Consider the following 17,718-nt stretch of genomic DNA (forward strand, 5'->3'; position numbering starts at 1 on the left):
ACTACTTCGTCTCAGAATCAGCTTGGCACTATAAACCACCACAAGAATCAAACTTTTCGAATCAATTGAATGTTCTTTTTTTTTTCGCTTCTATTGTTATTATAATCTACACATTTTTTAATGACGTCATTTTACGTTTTCATTTCCGCTATCTTGTTTTAATGAAGTAGGTCCGATAGGACTAAACAAAAACACTTAATAAAAAAAAAGGGATATTTCCTTTATTTTTTTTTTAACTATTGCACGTTCGAATGTGTAGACAATATTATTACATCTACTAATGAAAAAGCATCTTTAGCATATTAGTAGATATTAAAAACTGTATTTTCTAAGGATTAGATATAGATTTACATCTAGATGACAGTTAATTGATTAATTATAAGAATGAACAGTAGTTCCTATTGACAGTTTTATTCTAAAGGGACATGGAGGATTTGGTACTTATAGAGCAGTGGTCTTCAACCTTTTTTGGCATACCGCCCCCTTTTCATATTTTTTCTATTAAAACATCCGCCAGCGCCTCCTCTAAGAAAAACACTTACAAAGAATCTTGAGAAGGCAAATATGAACAAAATGTCATCTATTTATTAATTTGTATGGTGTCAGTAACACTTATACCGAATGGAAGACGTCCGCATACAAAAGGCGATCTTCTTTTGCGAGCTTACAGTAGGTAAGTGCCATAAAGATCCACTCAGGCGCCATTTCGCCCTCACTGGCATAGAGGAAAGTACCTGGCAGCATTGTCTGGCATCAGATGGCCTCTGAGAGAGGCAGTTGGAGAACTCTCACAAAAGCTGCGGGACAAACATTTGAGAATCAAAGAAAAGCCATTATTGAAGACAGGCGCAAAAGACGGAAAGAAAATATTAAATAGACCGATAGCAGACGGCTTTGTCTGCTTGAAATTCGGGATAATATGCAGGTCGCAAGTGGGTTTGCGTCGTTATGTGAAACACTGCACCCAGCCTTAATATTCGTAATCGAAGACATTGCCAATATTATCATTATACTGTTGTAAACTTTATCCCCCCCCCCCCCGACTGACCTTTTGTTTTCCCACGTGAAAAACTTTTTGAGTTGTGTTTGTGCTTGGAGGGAAACTGACAGGAGGGCTGTGTTGATGTGTTAACGGGGGAGTTATGAGTTTGGATTTCTGGATTGAGGATTTGTTTTTTTTCTATTGTGTTAGTAAATAGGGACATGTAAATTCGATTTGGAGATTGTGACATTATTTCTTTTGATCGGGGATATTAATTGATCATAGTTGGATTGTGCTTCTGCAATCGGAGAGATACCAGCGACCCTGAGAGCACGGTGAGTTATTTACTTTCGTTCAATCCCACGTCGTAACAGTACAAAAATTAGAAATTTCAAGATTTTAAATTAGTCAAATCAAGGTGAAGATCTCATGTAGTGGCCACATCCGGCCTATTTCTTTGCTTATTCATTAAGTTTGTTACCCACTAAATCTAGGTTAACCATGTATGTTGATTGAAAAGCTAAAACATCATTCCACTTTCGACCAAAGTTTTGAAATTTTACTGAAACATTCAAATGCAGCCACATCTCTGTTGTGCTTCCTGTGTTAACATTCTTTTAAACTGAAGACATAATTTTGTAAACCTTTTTTTTCCTGCAACTCAATTTGAACATCGGTAACAGATGTTTAATAATTGTCATTTAGATTTTTTTTTGTTTAGTTACATCCTAGAAGCGAATCGTAATTTCTTGAAAGGGCATTGCTATGTGAATTGCAGATATCTGTGTCTTTAGGCAGTAATTCATTTGTTAACAAACAAGTTACATGAGATTGTAAAACTATTTGAAGTAGATTTAATAGATTTTTATATCTCTATAAAAGAAACAATGATATAATCAGTGAAAGTCCATTTCTGTCCTAGCATTCGGAGGTTGGTTTCATTCATTTGCGTTCCATAAAAAAAAAATAGTTTTTAGTCTGCGTTAAGTTATCGCCAACCGTTAAATCTTCCTGTTTCTCAAAAAAAAAAAAAAAATATTTCTAAATTGTATTTAAGAGCTTAACAAAACGAGCAATAACAAATCCCTTTCAAAATCCATCGAACTTCAGTTTACAATAAGCAGTAGCGGCCTTAAGGGGTGGCAACTGGGGCAACAGCCCTAGGCCCAGCGCCTAAAGGGGATTCACTTGCCACCGTTAGGTTCGAAAACCAGACCAGTTCTCATAAACTACAACCTGTTGCTCAATATAACTGGGCATTTATATACCAATTACCTTTTAAGTTCTTAACACGACATTTTTGGTTTCGAAAAACTGTTCGGTTTCGATTAAGACATCATCTTATGACCTGTACATCACTGTTTAACAGTTCACCTTGGCATAAAAAAATGACAAAAAAAAACAACAACAAAAAACAAACAAACAAACAAACAAACAGCGCATTTCGTAGCAGAACAGAGAAACTTTATGCGCCGAACAACGGCCAGTTTTTTTTCGCTTGGTTGAGGTGCTTGACAAAATTGACCTAACCATGCAAGAACTTCGACGAATTAAAATGCTCACGACCAGTACCTCGGATATAGGATTCAAAACGAGCTGATGGACCTGATGGCATTACTTCCCATCATCCTTGGCTGCACGCTTGATGTTAGCCACAAAGAGCAGATGTCTTTTACATAGCATTTTGTGGACTTAATAGATTCAGAAGTTAAGCTGGAAAACATTTCAAGTTTATGTAGTTGAAAGGCCAATAGAGTACAGTACTGACGTAAGACAGTATGTTTAGTGACAAAAAAAGGCCTTCAGTGTTAGTGGCATCTTTTTCATCATTGTTTTTTATCTAGTGGCAATTCACTAAAACTTTTAGCAATATTCCATGACATACCAGCGAGTTTTCATAACACTGTCAATGTTTTTTGTTAAAAAAATATTAAATTATTCTAATTGAATGTTAGCTTCAACGTTTTCCTAATTAACATTTACATATCAATAAATTAACATATGTTGATAAAATAAACTTTAGTCTAAAAGGTGTATTACCTAGTTTGTTTATCAAATCATGAACGTTTTTACGCGCAAGATCTAAGGACACTAGTTACCCTCCGATTACAGCAAAAGAGTAAGAATTTAAAAATAGAAAATGGGATTCCCGAACTCAATTTCTAACGCTAAATTAGAAGCAAACTAATTATAATTTGTCTATATTTAGTTTGCCAGCTTTAATTTTGAAGAATTTTTTTTATTTGTTTTATTTCAGTGCACCTTTAGTTTCTTCTTTCTCCCTTTATGCCCAGCGCCCCCTTACCTCTCCCTATTGTGCCCAGCGCCCCCTACCGCCCTTTGGCTTCCAGCGCCCCCCAAAAGTTCGAAAACGCCCCCCTGTTATAGAGGAATGTCACAATTTATTGGTATAAATATAAACCCATTGAAAACTAAAATGATTTATATTTAATTTTCATGAAATAAAAACATTTTTCATCCTAGCGATTCAAGGGTTTGGGTTAGGGTATATAACTGTAATATAACATTTAATGTAAAACAAAAACTTCAACAAAACATAGGGTAAACTATTTAAAACATAATTCAGAAGTCAACACTGAGTTCTGACCAGATAATCTGATTCTACATTTTGGAATTCGGGTTACTTCACTCAGGTTGATACGATTTGGTTCACATTAGTTGACAGTTTTTCTCGTCATTCTGTTCTGCTACTAGGTTTTTGATCCCAACCAATATGTTTAGGATAAATATTTTTTTTTAAACTAGTGCAGTCCTTCATGAGCTGTAGTGATCCAATGGACCTCCCACCGTACACCCGTACAACAAGTTACATTGTGGGCTCCCAGTCTGTGCTACAAGAGGGAAACATAACACAAGCTAAGGTAAAATTTAATAAAGCGTTCAATTGGAATCAGGTGTGTAACTAAAACTGTCTAGATTTGGGGGTCGGGAAGGTGTTTCGCTACAGCATCGTCCTAACGTCCTCACTTTGGCCAAAGTGGACTTTGTGTTAGCCACACCGTTTGATGGACGTTGTATGTCTTTCTTGTACAAAATAAAAAGTCTACATATTAAATCTAGTTGTGGAAACCTTGAAAATATTTAAACTCTAAATCGAATAGTCGGAGGATGGTGGATGGAGGATGCGGTTGGAATTTCGAATTTCGGGATCTTAAGGTCAATCCAACTTTAATGGGTACCTGACATTAGAAGTTACCAGACATTAGAAGTTACCAGACATTAGTAATTACCTGACATTAGTAGTTACCAGACAGAAGTTACCAGACATTAGAAGTTACCAGCCATTAGAAGTTACCAGACATTAGTAGTTACCAGACATTAGAAGTTACCAGACATTAGAAGTTACCAGACATTAGAAGTTACCTGACATTAGTAGTTACCTGACATTAGTAGTTACCAGACATTAGTAGTTACCTGACATTAGTAGTTACCAGACATTAGAAGTTACCAGACATTAGAAGTTACCAGACATTAGTAGTTACCAGACATTAGAAGTTACCATACATTAGAAGTTACCAGACATTAAAAGTTACCAGACATTAATAGTTACCAGACATTAGTAGTTACCAGACATTAGAAGTTACCAGACATTAGTAGTTACCAGACATTAGAAGTTACCAGACATTAGAAGTTACCAGACATTAGTAGTTACCAGACATTAGTAGTTACCAGACATTAAAAGTTACCAGACATTAGTAGTTACCAGACATTAGAAGTTACCAGACATTAGAAGTTACCAGACATTAGTAGTTACCAGACATTAGTAGTTACTAGACATTAGAAGTTACCAGACATTAGAAGTTACCATACATTAGAAGTTACCAGACATTAATAGTTACCAGACATTAGAAGTTACCAGACATTAGAAGTTACCAGACATTAGAAGTTACCAGACATTAATAGTTACCAGACATTAGAAGTTACCAGACATTAGTAGTTACCAGACATTAGAAGTTACCAGGCATTAGTAGTTACCAGACATTAGAAGTTACCAGATATTAGTAGTTACCTGACATTAGTAGTTACCAGACATTAGTAGTTACCTGGCATTAGTAGTTACCAGACATTAGAAGTTACCAGACATTAGTAGTTACCAGACATTAGAAGTTACCAGACATTAGTAGTTACCAGACATTAGAAGTTACCAGACATTAGAAGTTACCAGACATTAGAAGTTACCAGACATTAGAAGTTACCAGACATTAGAAGTTACCAGACATTAGTAGTTACCAGACATTAGAAGTTACCAGACATTAGTAGTTACCAGACATTAGTAGTTACCAGACATTAAAAGTTACCAGACATTAGTAGTTACCAGACATTAGAAGTTACCAGACATTAGAAGTTACCAGACATTAGTAGTTACCAGACATTAGTAGTTACCAGACATTAGTAGTTACTAGACATTAGAAGTTACCAGACATTAGAAGTTACCATACATTAGAAGTTACCAGACATTAATAGTTACCAGACATTAGAAGTTACCAGACATTAGAAGTTACCAGACATTAGAAGTTACCAGACATTAATAGTTACCAGACATTAGAAGTTACCAGACATTAGTAGTTACCAGACATTAGAAGTTACCAGGCATTAGTAGTTACCAGACATTAGAAGTTACCAGATATTAGTAGTTACCTGACATTAGTAGTTACCAGACATTAGTAGTTACCTGGCATTAGTAGTTACCAGACATTAGAAGTTACCAGACATTAGTAGTTACCAGACATTAGAAGTTACCAGACATTAGAAGTTACCAGACATTAGAAGTTACCAGACATTAGAAGTTACCAGACATTAGAAGTTACCAGACATTAGAAGTTACCAGACATTAGTAGTTACCAGACATTAGAAGTTACCAGACATTAGTAGTTACCAGACATTAGAAGTTACCAGACATTAGAAGTTACCTGACATTAGTAGTTACCAGACATTAGTAGTTACCTGGCATTAGTAGTTACCAGACATTAGAAGTTACCAGACATTAGAAGTTACCAGACATTAGAAGTTACCAGACATTAGAAGTTACCAGACATTAGTAGTTACCAGACATTAGAAGTTACCAGACATTAGTAGTTACCAGACATTAGAAGTTACCAGACATTAGAAGTTACCAGACATTAGTAGTTACCAGACATTAGTAGTTACCAGACATTAGTAGTTACTAGACATTAGAAGTTACCAGACATTAGAAGTTACCAGACATTAGAAGTTACCAGACATTAATACTTACCAGACATTAGAAGTTACCAGACATTAGAAGTTACCAGACATTAGAAGTTACCAGACATTAATAGTTACCAGACATTAGAAGTTACCAGACATTAGAAGTTACCAGACATTAGAAGTTACCAGACATTAGTAGTTACCAGACATTAGAAGTTACCAGACATTAGTAGTTACCAGACATTAGTAGTTACCAGACATTAGAAGTTACCAGACATTAGTAATTACCAGACATTAGAAGTTACCAGACATTAGAAGTTACCTGACATTAGTAGTTACCAGACATTAGTAGTTACCAGACATTAGTAGTTACCAGACATTAGAAGTTACCAGACATTAGAAGTTACCAGACATTAGTAGTTACCAGACATTAGAAGTTACCAGACATTAGAAGTTACCAGACATTAGAAGTTACCAGACATTAGTAGTTACCAGATATTAGAAGTTACCAGACATTAGAAGTTACCAGACATTAGAAGTTACCAGACATTAGAAGTTACCAGACATTAGAAGTTACCAGACATTAGAAGTGGAAAGTAAAGGTGTTTGGTGGTTGTGCTGGCCATATGACACTCTCGTGCCATAGAAATAATTGAACTTTACATCATTTATCCCATAGATCGCAAGGTCTGACAGGATGCTAGGGAGTTTGTATACGTATGTTTCTATGGTGACGGTGAGAAGAAAGCAATTGGTTGGTGGCTATGCAGTGTGAATGATGCAAAGTAAACGGCATAGTCGTAAGCTATCTTGGTAGGCCTGACGACTTCAGAATGCCCAAGTGAAAAGACGTGTTTTTGTTGTGAGTTAGATTTTGTTTAAAATGCCATTTTACATCATTACTGAAGCCTACTACATTTTTCTCATTTCAAGTAAATTAGTCTATATTATAAAGAGTTTCCTCCAAGCGACTTGGATCTGAGCGAGTCTCTCCAACTGTCCCCAGGTTTAATTGCTTTCGAGAAGTCCAGAGTTAAAACTAGAAGCCCAACAGCGCAAGACATTTGTGTCATTTTTGGTCATTAGGTCAACAAAATGTCACGCTTGGTGAAATAAAGGTCACCAGTCTCCAGTGACTTTTTTTTAATGATTTGACACAGACTCACGTTTGTAACTGAAATCGATAAATGTTACAATCAATGTGGGTCCATATTTGAGAAGCAGTTTATGTCTGGACAAGTGAGTTATCAGAACAAGGGACTCCTCCATTGCATGATAAACATTTTCATTTCAAGCAAGAATTTACACTTAACGTGGTACTCGCAAACAGAACTGAACTTTACTATTTTAACTGTGAATAAACCTTGATTTTAATGATTTAACTGTAGAGAATTTAGCCCTTGTTATGTAGAGAGAGAGAGAGTAGTCCTTAAGGGACTGCAGGCACGACATGGCCTAAATTGTGCCGATGTGCCTAAAAACAAAATCAAATCAAATCAAATCAAACTGAATACAATAAACACAACACTGAAGGAAAATTGATAAAATAAATTCTATTCCGGAGGGTTTACCGTGTATGAGTGATAGGAAGAGACCTACTTTTTTTTCTGAGAACCACTGATGACGTGATAAATCTCCAGACGATAGTAAAATATACTCTCGCTACCAACGTTTCCATTTTTTATGTCATCTTGCGTGTCTTAATAAAAGCCGATGTCAACGTATCTTGTCCTTCAATTTGCTCTCATTATTTAGCAGGAGCTGCAATTTCCTTGACATCGCTTCCCAGAGAACATTCCAGACCATCGTGAGGGGGGTGGTTACAGCTCTGTCGGTCAGTTGGATTGCGTGGGCTTTGTTACAACGCCCCTTCCTATTCTAGTCATCCCTTGCGAAAGACCGGTGAGCGTAAAACGGTATTTGGTACTAACAGCAGCAGACTATCATAAACGGATTTATGGGTCATGAAGACATTGAATGAGAAACTGCTTTGTCCCTGACCCGAAGTCTGACACACTCTCTAGTACAATTTCACTTTTTAACAGTAATTGTTTAAACTAGTTTGAAAGTATCGATATAGATAAAGAAAAATAAATAACGGGAAATCATGCTGGTGTAAATGAAAGCATAAAGGCTCAGGCCACAGGATCTTCGTCAGCCGCAAAAAGAAAGAACACAAAATAAAGTCAAAACAAATCCGACTTCATTGATTTTAGAAACAAAAACTTTGATATGATTTAAACTCCTACCCCAGCAGGAGTAATTGTGTACCTGTAAAATGCTTTAATTCTACTGAGCACACAAATTATTACATGACTAGCATTACTCACCGTTGACGTCAAGCTGTATTTTTATTTATTTTATTTGAGCAATTCTAATAAAACTATCCGCTTTTTTTTTTATTGCCCTTGAATTCTAGCGTCTATTAGGTTGACTCTAAAGAAGCACCTTAGACACGCTTGAAATTACTTTTATTTATAGACCGTAGAGATTAAATATCTAAACACTAAGAAACTTAATTTGACAAAATCCCCCCCCACACACACACACACATATACATATATGTATATATATATACTTTTAATAGGCTCTTACATTCACTGTGACAATTAAAAAAAAAACACCTTATCAACACATCCTATATTTTGTACACCTGAGATGAACTCCAATTGGTGACAAGGCAGGGAGACCTAGATATTTTGTACACCTGAGATGAACTCCAATTGGTGACAAGGCAGGGAGACCTAGATATTTTGTACACCTGAGATGAACTCCAATTGGTGACAAGGCAGGGAGACCTAGATATTTTGTACACCTGAGATGAACTCCAATTGGTGACAAGGCAGGGAGACCTAGATATTTTGTACACCTGAGATGAACTCCAATTGGTGACAAGGCAGGGAGACCTAGATATTTTGTACACCTGAGATGAACTCCAATTGGTGACAAGGCAGGGAGACCTAGATATTTTGTACACCTGAGATGAACTCCAATTGGTGACAAGGCAGGGAGACCTAGATATTTTGTACACCTGAGATGAACTCCAATTGGTGACAAGGCAGGGAGACCTAGATATTTTGTACACCTGAGATGAACTCCAATTGGTGACAAGGCAGGGAGACCTAGATATTTTGTACACCTGAGATGAACTCCAATTGGTGACAAGGCAGGGAGACCTAGATATTTTGTACACCTGAGATGAACTCCAATTGATGACAAGGCAGGGAGACCTAGATATTTTGTACACCAGAAACACCAAAATAGCTATTAATAGTTATCCCCCGTAGATGGGAATCTCTACGAATCATTGCTCCAAGTTTTGAGTTGAGCTTGGCACGGAATGAAGAGAATCATTGCTCCATGTTTTGAGTTGAGCTTGGCACGGAATGAAGAGAATCATTGCTCCATGTTTTGAGTTGAGATAGCACGGAATGAAGAGAATCATTGCTCCAAGTTTTGAGTTGAGCCTGGCACGGAATGAAGAGAATCATTGCTCCAAGTTTTGAGTTGAGCTAGCAAGGAATGAAGAGAATCATTGCTCCAAGTTTTGAGTTGAGCTAGCACGGAATGAAGAGAATCAATGCTCCAAGTTTTGAGTTGAGCTAGCACGGAATGAAGAGAATCATTGCTCCATGTTGTAACTTAGAAAATACACATCACTTGTTTATAAACAGATCTAAAAGTAACTAGACAAGCCATCGATGGCTCAGTGGATTTAGATTAGGGTCTATAAAGTGGCATCTCAAACCGAGATCGATCGTCAGTGCCTGAACACTGACCTGTGACGTGGCAACCTATAGTCGGGGGGAGACCATTATCTTGTTGCCACGTCATAGGTCTCCACTTCCCACTGGTTGCCACGTCATAGGTCTCCACTTCCCACTGGTTGAGACGTCACAGGTCAGTTTTGATGCCTACTACAACGACTGGTCTATGTCCAACCAGAGCCGGGTAGAGAACAGATTTCATGGTTTTGATGTGACATAGAAACACATTATTAATCTAGTTTTTTTATGATGGGCGCCTAATTGGTTCTTATAACATCCTAGTACGTTATGGTTCAATCACTTTCGACATGTGAGGGGGAACGGGAGGTATCTGGAAGAAGATTTCTTCGACGCTCGACAAGAAAAACACAGCTCGAGTAAAATCTTAATTTTAAAAACGTCTCATTTAAATAATGAGTTTAACTAGCACCCGCCCTTTTTCCTTTCTGAGTTCTTCAGTTAAGTTTTTTTTTTCACTCTGCCACATATTCAGATATTTCTTTATTCCGATACTAGCCGGTTATGACCTTGAGGGCCTTAGTTTGGGTAGTACTGATGTAGTGGATTGAATTTAGATCTATGTCAAATTTGGAGAATGTTCCCTTCACATTTTTTTTTTGCCATGAAAATAAAGGTAGAGTGCGAAAATAGGTTTACCCTTTCAGCAAACATTCAAAACAATATAAAATTGTGTTAAAACGGGTTTACCCGATTTGTTAAAACGTTTCGTACTTTAATAGAGTTACAATTAGGTACTTTTTGTCTATTTTTTAGTGCCCTCCAGTTGTGGAAGTAGCATTAAATATAGACCACGGTCTCTGCCATGCAAGGAACATTTATGCCGAGTTTTATCAAGATTGACCAAACGTTTTGATTTTCACTCGGGACATACATACACACATACGCCTAACTTTCTGCTTAACATGGTATGATAATCGTTCATACTGTGGGTTTGTTAGTTAGATATAATCGTTAGTTAGATATCAACGTTTGTTTGATATGATATGATAGTCATAGAAACCCTTTCTGTTCAAAACGTTTAATTCATTTGAACCATACCGTGATTTGTTTTTTCTTTCTTTACTTTTTCCTTTCCCAGGCTCTAAGTTTGTCTCACGTACCATCTCAATCACTGTCTCTTCCTGGCTGAAACTCTTTCACTGCTCTCTTTAATATCTTTCACTTTTTTTTGTTGAGTTCTCTCCCTTGAGAAACATTATGTCTGAGCGTGGGATTACTAGAAAAAATAAAACAGCACATATACAAAATGTGTGACTGAGATAGAAAACTTGAGTTTTTGTAAGGCAAGAAACCAATAAAACACCAGACGGCAACTAAACAAAAACTTAGGAGCATTTATTAACAATAACAACAAAAAAAACCTAGATCTCTGATGAAAACACTAAATGATATAATGTTGTGCTCCAGTAAGCAACCATATATTTACACACACACAAACAAAAATGCCCTGGATTATTTGTTTCCTATTTTCTTAGGTTTATGAGTTTTATTCGCAGGAACTGGGGAAAAAGGTTTTCCAGAACTGGGAAGTTTATGAGCAGAAAAAAAAAATCCCTCTGATTCATAGACTCACGCTCAGCTGACCCCTAACTCCGTACAATAATAAGAAAATATGGGAGTCATCAAGAAAGAGACTCTTTCGATTGATAGCTAGAAGTAACTTGATGTTGATCTCAAATAGACTATAATATGTAGCTATATATGTACGATATATATATACCACATACAGCAAATGAGAGAGAAAGAAAGGCAGAGATACCGAGTGAGAAAGAAAGGTAGAGATACTGAGAGAGAAAGAAAGGTAGAGATACTGAGAGAGAAAGAAAAGAAGAGATACCGAGAGAGAAAGAAAGGTAGAGATACTGAGAGAGAAACTAAGGTAGAGATACTGAGAGAGAAAGAAAGGTAGAGATACAGAGAGAGAAAGAAAGGTAGAGATACAGAGAGAGAAAGAAAGGTAGAGATACTGAGAGAGAAAGAAAAGTAGAGATACAGAGAGAGAAAGAAAGGCAGAGATACTGAGAGAGAAAGAAAGGCAGAGATACCGAGAGAAAGAAAGAAAGGCAGACATACTGAGAGAGAAAGAAAGGCAGAGATACCGAGAGAGAGAAAGAAAGGCAGATATACCTAGAGAGAAAGAAAGGTAGAGATACTGAGAGAGAAAGAAAGGCAGAGATACCGAGAGAGAGAAAGAAAGGCAGAGATACCGAGAGAGAGAAAGAAAGGCAGAGATACCGAGAAAGAGAAAGAAAGGCAGAGATACTGAGAGAGAGAAAGAAAGGCAGAGATACTGAGAGAGAGAAAGAAAGGCAGAGATACCGAGAGAGAAAGAAAGGCAGAGATACTGAGAGAGAAAGAAAGGCAGAGATACTGAGAGAGAGAAAGAAAGGCAGAGATACTGAGAGAGAGAAAGAAAGGCAGAGACACCGAGTGAGAAAGAAAGGCAGAGATACCGAGAGAGAGAAAGAAAGGCAGAGATACCGAGAGAGAAAGAAAGGCAGAGATGCCGAGAGAGAAAGAAAGGTAGAGATACTGAGAGAGAAAGAAAGGTAGAGATACCGTGAGAGAAAGAAAGGCAGAGATACCGAGAGAGAAAGAAAGGCAGAGATACCGAGAGAGAGAAAGAAAGGCAGAGATACCGAGAGAGAGAAAGAAAGGCAGATATACCTAGAGAGAAAGAAAGGTAGAGATACTGAGAGAGAAAGAAAGGCAGAGATACCGAGAGAGAGAAAGAAAGGCAGAGATACCGAGAGAGAGAAAGAAAGGCAGAGATACCGAGAAAGAGAAAGAAAGGCAGAGATACTGAGAGAGAGAAAGAAAGGCAGAGATACTGAGAGAGAGAAAGAAAGGCAGAGATACCGAGAGAGAAAGAAAGGCAGAGATACTGAGAGAGAAAGAAAGGCAGAGATACTGAGAGAGAGAAAGAAAGGCAGAGATACTGAGAGAGAGAAAGAAAGGCAGAGACACCGAGTGAGAAAGAAAGGCAGAGATACCGAGAGAGAGAAAGAAAGGCAGAGATACCGAGAGAGAGAAAGAAAGGCAGAGATACCGAGAGAGAGAAAGAAAGGCAGAGATACCGAGAGAGAGAAAGAAAGGCAGAGATACCGAGAGAGAAAGAAAGGTAGAGATACTGAGAGAGAAAGAAAGGCAGAGATACCGAGAGAGAAAGAAAGGCAGAGATACCGAGAGAGAAAGAAAGGCAGAGATACCGAGAGAGAGAAAGAAAGGCAGAGATACCGAGAGAGAGAAAGAAAGGCAGAGATACCGAGAGAGAAAGAAAAGGCAGAGATACCGAGAGACAGAAAGAAAGACAGAGATACCGAGAGACAGAAAGAAAGGCAGAGATACCGAGAGAGAAAGAAAGGCAGAGATACCGAGAGAGAAAGAAAGGCAGAGATGCCGAGAGAGAAAGAAAGGCAGAGATACCGAGAGAGAGAAAGAAAGGCAGACATACTGAGAGAGAAAGAAAGGCAGAGATACTGAGAGAGAAAGAAAGGTAGAGATACCGAGTGAGAAAGAAAGGCAAAGATACCGAGAGAGAAAGAAAGGCAGAGATGCCGAGAAAGAAAGAAAAACACACACAGAGAGAGAAAGAAAGGCAGAGATACTGAGAGAGAGAAAGAAAGGCAGAGATACCGAGAGAGAAAGAAAGGTAGAGATACTTAGAGAGAAAGAAAGGCAGAGATACCGAGAGAGAAAGAAAGGCAGAGATACCGAGAGAGAAAGAAAGGCAGAGATACCGAGAGAGAAAGAAAGGCAGAGATACCGAGTGAGAAAGAAAGACAAGAGATACCGAGAGAGACAAAGAAAGGCAGAGATACTGAGAGAGAAAGAAAGGTAGAGATACCGAGAGAGAAAGAAAGGCAGAGATGTCGAGAGAGAAAGAAAAACACAGAGAGAGAGAAAGAATGGCAGAGATACTGAGAGAGAAAGAAAGGCAGAGATACTGAGAGAGAAAGAAAGGCAGAGATACAGAGAGAGAAAGAAAGGTAGAGATACTGAGAGAGAAAGAAAGGTAGAGATACTGAGAGAGAAAGAAAGGTAGAGATACTGAGAGAGAAAGAAAGGTAGAGATACAGAGAGAGAAAGAAAGGCAGAGATACTGAGAGAGAAAGAAAGGCAGAGATACTGAGAGAGAGAAAGAAAGGCAGATATACTGAGAGAGAGAAAGAAAGGCAGAGACACCGAGTGAGAAAGAAAGGCAGAGATACCGAGAGAGAGAAAGAAAGGCAGAGATACCGAGAGAGAAAGAAAGGCAGAGATGCCGAGAGAGAAAGAAAGGTAGAGATACTGAGAGAGAAAGAAAGGTAGAGATACCGTGAGAGAAAGAAAGGCAGAGATACCGAGAGAGAAAGAAAGGCAGAGATACCGAGAGAGAGAAAGAAAGGCAGAGATACCGAGAGAGAGAAAGAAAGGCAGATATACCTAGAGAGAAAGAAAGGTAGAGATACTGAGAGAGAAAGAAAGGCAGAGATACCGAGAGAGAGAAAGAAAGGCAGAGATACCGAGAGAGAGAAAGAAAGGCAGAGATACCGAGAAAGAGAAAGAAAGGCAGAGATACTGAGAGAGAGAAAGAAAGGCAGAGATACTGAGAGAGAGAAAGAAAGGCAGAGATACCGAGAGAGAAAGAAAGGCAGAGATACTGAGAGAGAAAGAAAGGCAGAGATACTGAGAGAGAGAAAGAAAGGCAGAGATACTGAGAGAGAGAAAGAAAGGCAGAGACACCGAGTGAGAAAGAAAGGCAGAGATACCGAGAGAGAGAAAGAAAGGCAGAGATACCGAGAGAGAGAAAGAAAGGCAGAGATACCGAGAGAGAGAAAGAAAGGCAGAGATACCGAGAGAGAGAAAGAAAGGCAGAGATACCGAGAGAGAAAGAAAGGTAGAGATACTGAGAGAGAAAGAAAGGCAGAGATACCGAGAGAGAAAGAAAGGCAGAGATACCGAGAGAGAAAGAAAGGCAGAGATACCGAGAGAGAGAAAGAAAGGCAGAGATACCGAGAGAGAGAAAGAAAGGCAGAGATACCGAGAGAGAAAGAAAAGGCAGAGATACCGAGAGACAGAAAGAAAGACAGAGATACCGAGAGACAGAAAGAAAGGCAGAGATACCGAGAGAGAAAGAAAGGCAGAGATACCGAGAGAGAAAGAAAGGCAGAGATGCCGAGAGAGAAAGAAAGGCAGAGATACCGAGAGAGAGAAAGAAAGGCAGACATACTGAGAGAGAAAGAAAGGCAGAGATACTGAGAGAGAAAGAAAGGTAGAGATACCGAGTGAGAAAGAAAGGCAAAGATACCGAGAGAGAAAGAAAGGCAGAGATGCCGAGAAAGAAAGAAAAACACACAGAGAGAGAGAAAGAAAGGCAGAGATACTGAGAGAGAGAAAGAAAGGCAGAGATACCGAGAGAGAAAGAAAGGTAGAGATACTTAGAGAGAAAGAAAGGCAGAGATACCGAGAGAGAAAGAAAGGCAGAGATACCGAGAGAGAAAGAAAGGCAGAGATACCGAGAGAGAAAGAAAGGCAGAGATACCGAGTGAGAAAGAAAGACAAGAGATACCGAGAGAGACAAAGAAAGGCAGAGATACTGAGAGAGAAAGAAAGGTAGAGATACCGAGAGAGAAAGAAAGGCAGAGATGTCGAGAGAGAAAGAAAAACACAGAGAGAGAGAAAGAATGGCAGAGATACTGAGAGAGAAAGAAAGGCAGAGATACTGAGAGAGAAAGAAAGGCAGAGATACAGAGAGAGAAAGAAAGGTAGAGATACTGAGAGAGAAAGAAAGGTAGAGATACTGAGAGAGAAAGAAAGGTAGAGATACAGAGAGAGAAAGAAAGGTAGAGATACAGATAGAGAAAGAAAGGCAGAGATACTGAGAGAGAAAGAAAGGCAGAGATACCGAGAGAGAGAAAGAAAGGCAGACATACTGAGAGAGAAAGAAAGGCAGAGATACTGAGAGAGAGAAAGAAAGGCAGAGATACCGAGAGAGAAAGAAAGGCAGACATACTGAGAGAGAAAGAAAGGCAGAGATACTGAGAGAGAGAAAGAAAGGCAGAGATACCGAGAGAGAAAGAAAGGCAGAGATACTGAGAGAGAAAGAAAGGCAGAGATACCGAGAGAGAGAAAGAAAGGCAGAGATACCGAGAGAGAGAAATAAAGGCAGAGATACCGAGAGAGAGAAAGAAAGGCAGAGATACCGAGAGATAGAAAGAAAGGCAGAGATACCGAGAGAGAAAGAAAAACACAGAGAGAGAAAGAAAGGCAGAGATACCGAGAGAGAGAAAGAAAGGCAGAGATACCGAGAGAGAAAGAAAGGCAGAGATACCGAGAGAGAAAGGAAGGCAGAGATACTGAGAGAGAAAGAAAGGCAGAGATACCGAGAGAGAGAAAGAAAGGCAGAGATACCGAGAGAGAAAGAAAGGCAGAGATACCGAGAGAGAGAAAGAAAGGCAGAGATACTGAGAGAGAAAGAAAGGCAGAGATACTGAGAGAGAAAGAAAGGCAGAGATACCGAGAGAGAAAGAAAGGCAGAGATACCGAGAGAGAAAGAAAGGCAGAAATACTGAGAGAGAAAGAAAGGCAGAGATAACGAGAGAGAAAGAAAGGCAGAGATACCGAGAGAGAGAGAGAAAGGCAGAGATACCGAGAGAGAAAGAAAGGCAGAGATACCGAGAGAGAAAGAAAGGCAGAGATACCGAGAGAGAAAGAAAGGCAGAGATACCGAGAGAGAGAAAGAAAGGCAGAGATATCGTGTGCGAAAAAGATGGAAAAGAGTAACACAGAAACAAAACAATAGAGGTGAATTAGTTGTCAGGGAAAAAGTAGCGAGGGTGAAAGAGAGACGAGAGGACAGAAAGAGAGACGAGAGGAAAGAGAATGTGTTGGAAGAAAAGAATGGAAAGAGAGAGATAAAGAAAAGAGGAAAACAGAAAGTGGAAAAAAATGAAAAAAAAAGTTAAGAGAGAGGGAGAGATAGAGGGAGTAAAGATAGAGGGAAAAAAAGAACGGAGAGGTCCACGGAGGACGGAGAGAGTGAGAGAGCTGAAAGAGGGAGAGGGATGAAAGAGAAGAGAGAGAGAGAGAGAAAGATACGAATACAAAGTAATAAGATGACATCGGTGAGTACAGCAAACAATGTCCAGTCTATCTAACTGTGCACGAATTTTGAACCAACATTTGCAATAAGCTTTTCCAAACACTACATACATTTTTGTTTCGGACTCTGGTAACTATTCACAGGGCCGGCCCTAGCATTTGCAGGGCCCTATGCGAAACGGATCGCGCGGGGCCTAGTCTGGGTAGGGATAAGCATAATGTTAAAATTATTATTTTTTTAATTAGAAAATAGGCCTACTTTCGTCTTTGCAATAAATTTTTATCAAATGAAAGCTCGCAATGCCACTTTTTATTTATTGGCACCCCAAAATGTCAATTTCGTCTATTCTTTAGGAGATTTGAATAAATTCAAAAAAGTTCAGGACTTTATCCTATATTTTGCCTTTTCATGAGATTTCCTGGAGGCCCTGGAAAATCAGGAGGTCGCGAAAACACTGTTATTTTATTTACGTTATAATGGTTTAATTTAATAATGTACACTTAGAATTAGCGCGGGGCCTATGAAAGCGCGGGGCCCACTGCGACCGCATAGGCTGCAGTGGCCTAAGGCCAGCCCTGACTATTCCTATCAAATTGAAGACAAGACGACCAACAACAGCCTCAAGTAACTCTTCCTTCCAATTAGACATTCATCTTTATAGTTCATCTTCACTATCT

The 17,718-nt window shown here is 38.8% G+C and overlaps 1 protein-coding gene and 1 long non-coding RNA gene across 2 annotated transcripts in view; one reads left to right on the forward strand and one right to left on the reverse strand.

Annotated features, from left to right (window-relative positions):
- Nucleotides 1-17,718, forward strand: part of LOC106075221 (thyrotropin-releasing hormone receptor-like) — a 159,194-nt gene that overhangs the window by 11,525 nt on the left and 129,951 nt on the right. The window lies entirely within an intron of this gene.
- On the reverse strand, nt 556-17,211 carry LOC129925043 (uncharacterized). Its single transcript, XR_008776904.1, has 3 exons — nt 17,152-17,211; nt 10,996-11,173; nt 556-797 (listed from the first exon to the last, which is right to left on the reverse strand). It is a non-coding gene; the product is annotated as an uncharacterized LOC129925043 (long non-coding RNA).

The sequence above is a fragment of the Biomphalaria glabrata genome, chromosome 1 (assembly GCF_947242115.1).
Source record: "Biomphalaria glabrata chromosome 1, xgBioGlab47.1, whole genome shotgun sequence".
NCBI classification, from domain to species: domain Eukaryota; kingdom Metazoa; phylum Mollusca; class Gastropoda; family Planorbidae; genus Biomphalaria; species Biomphalaria glabrata.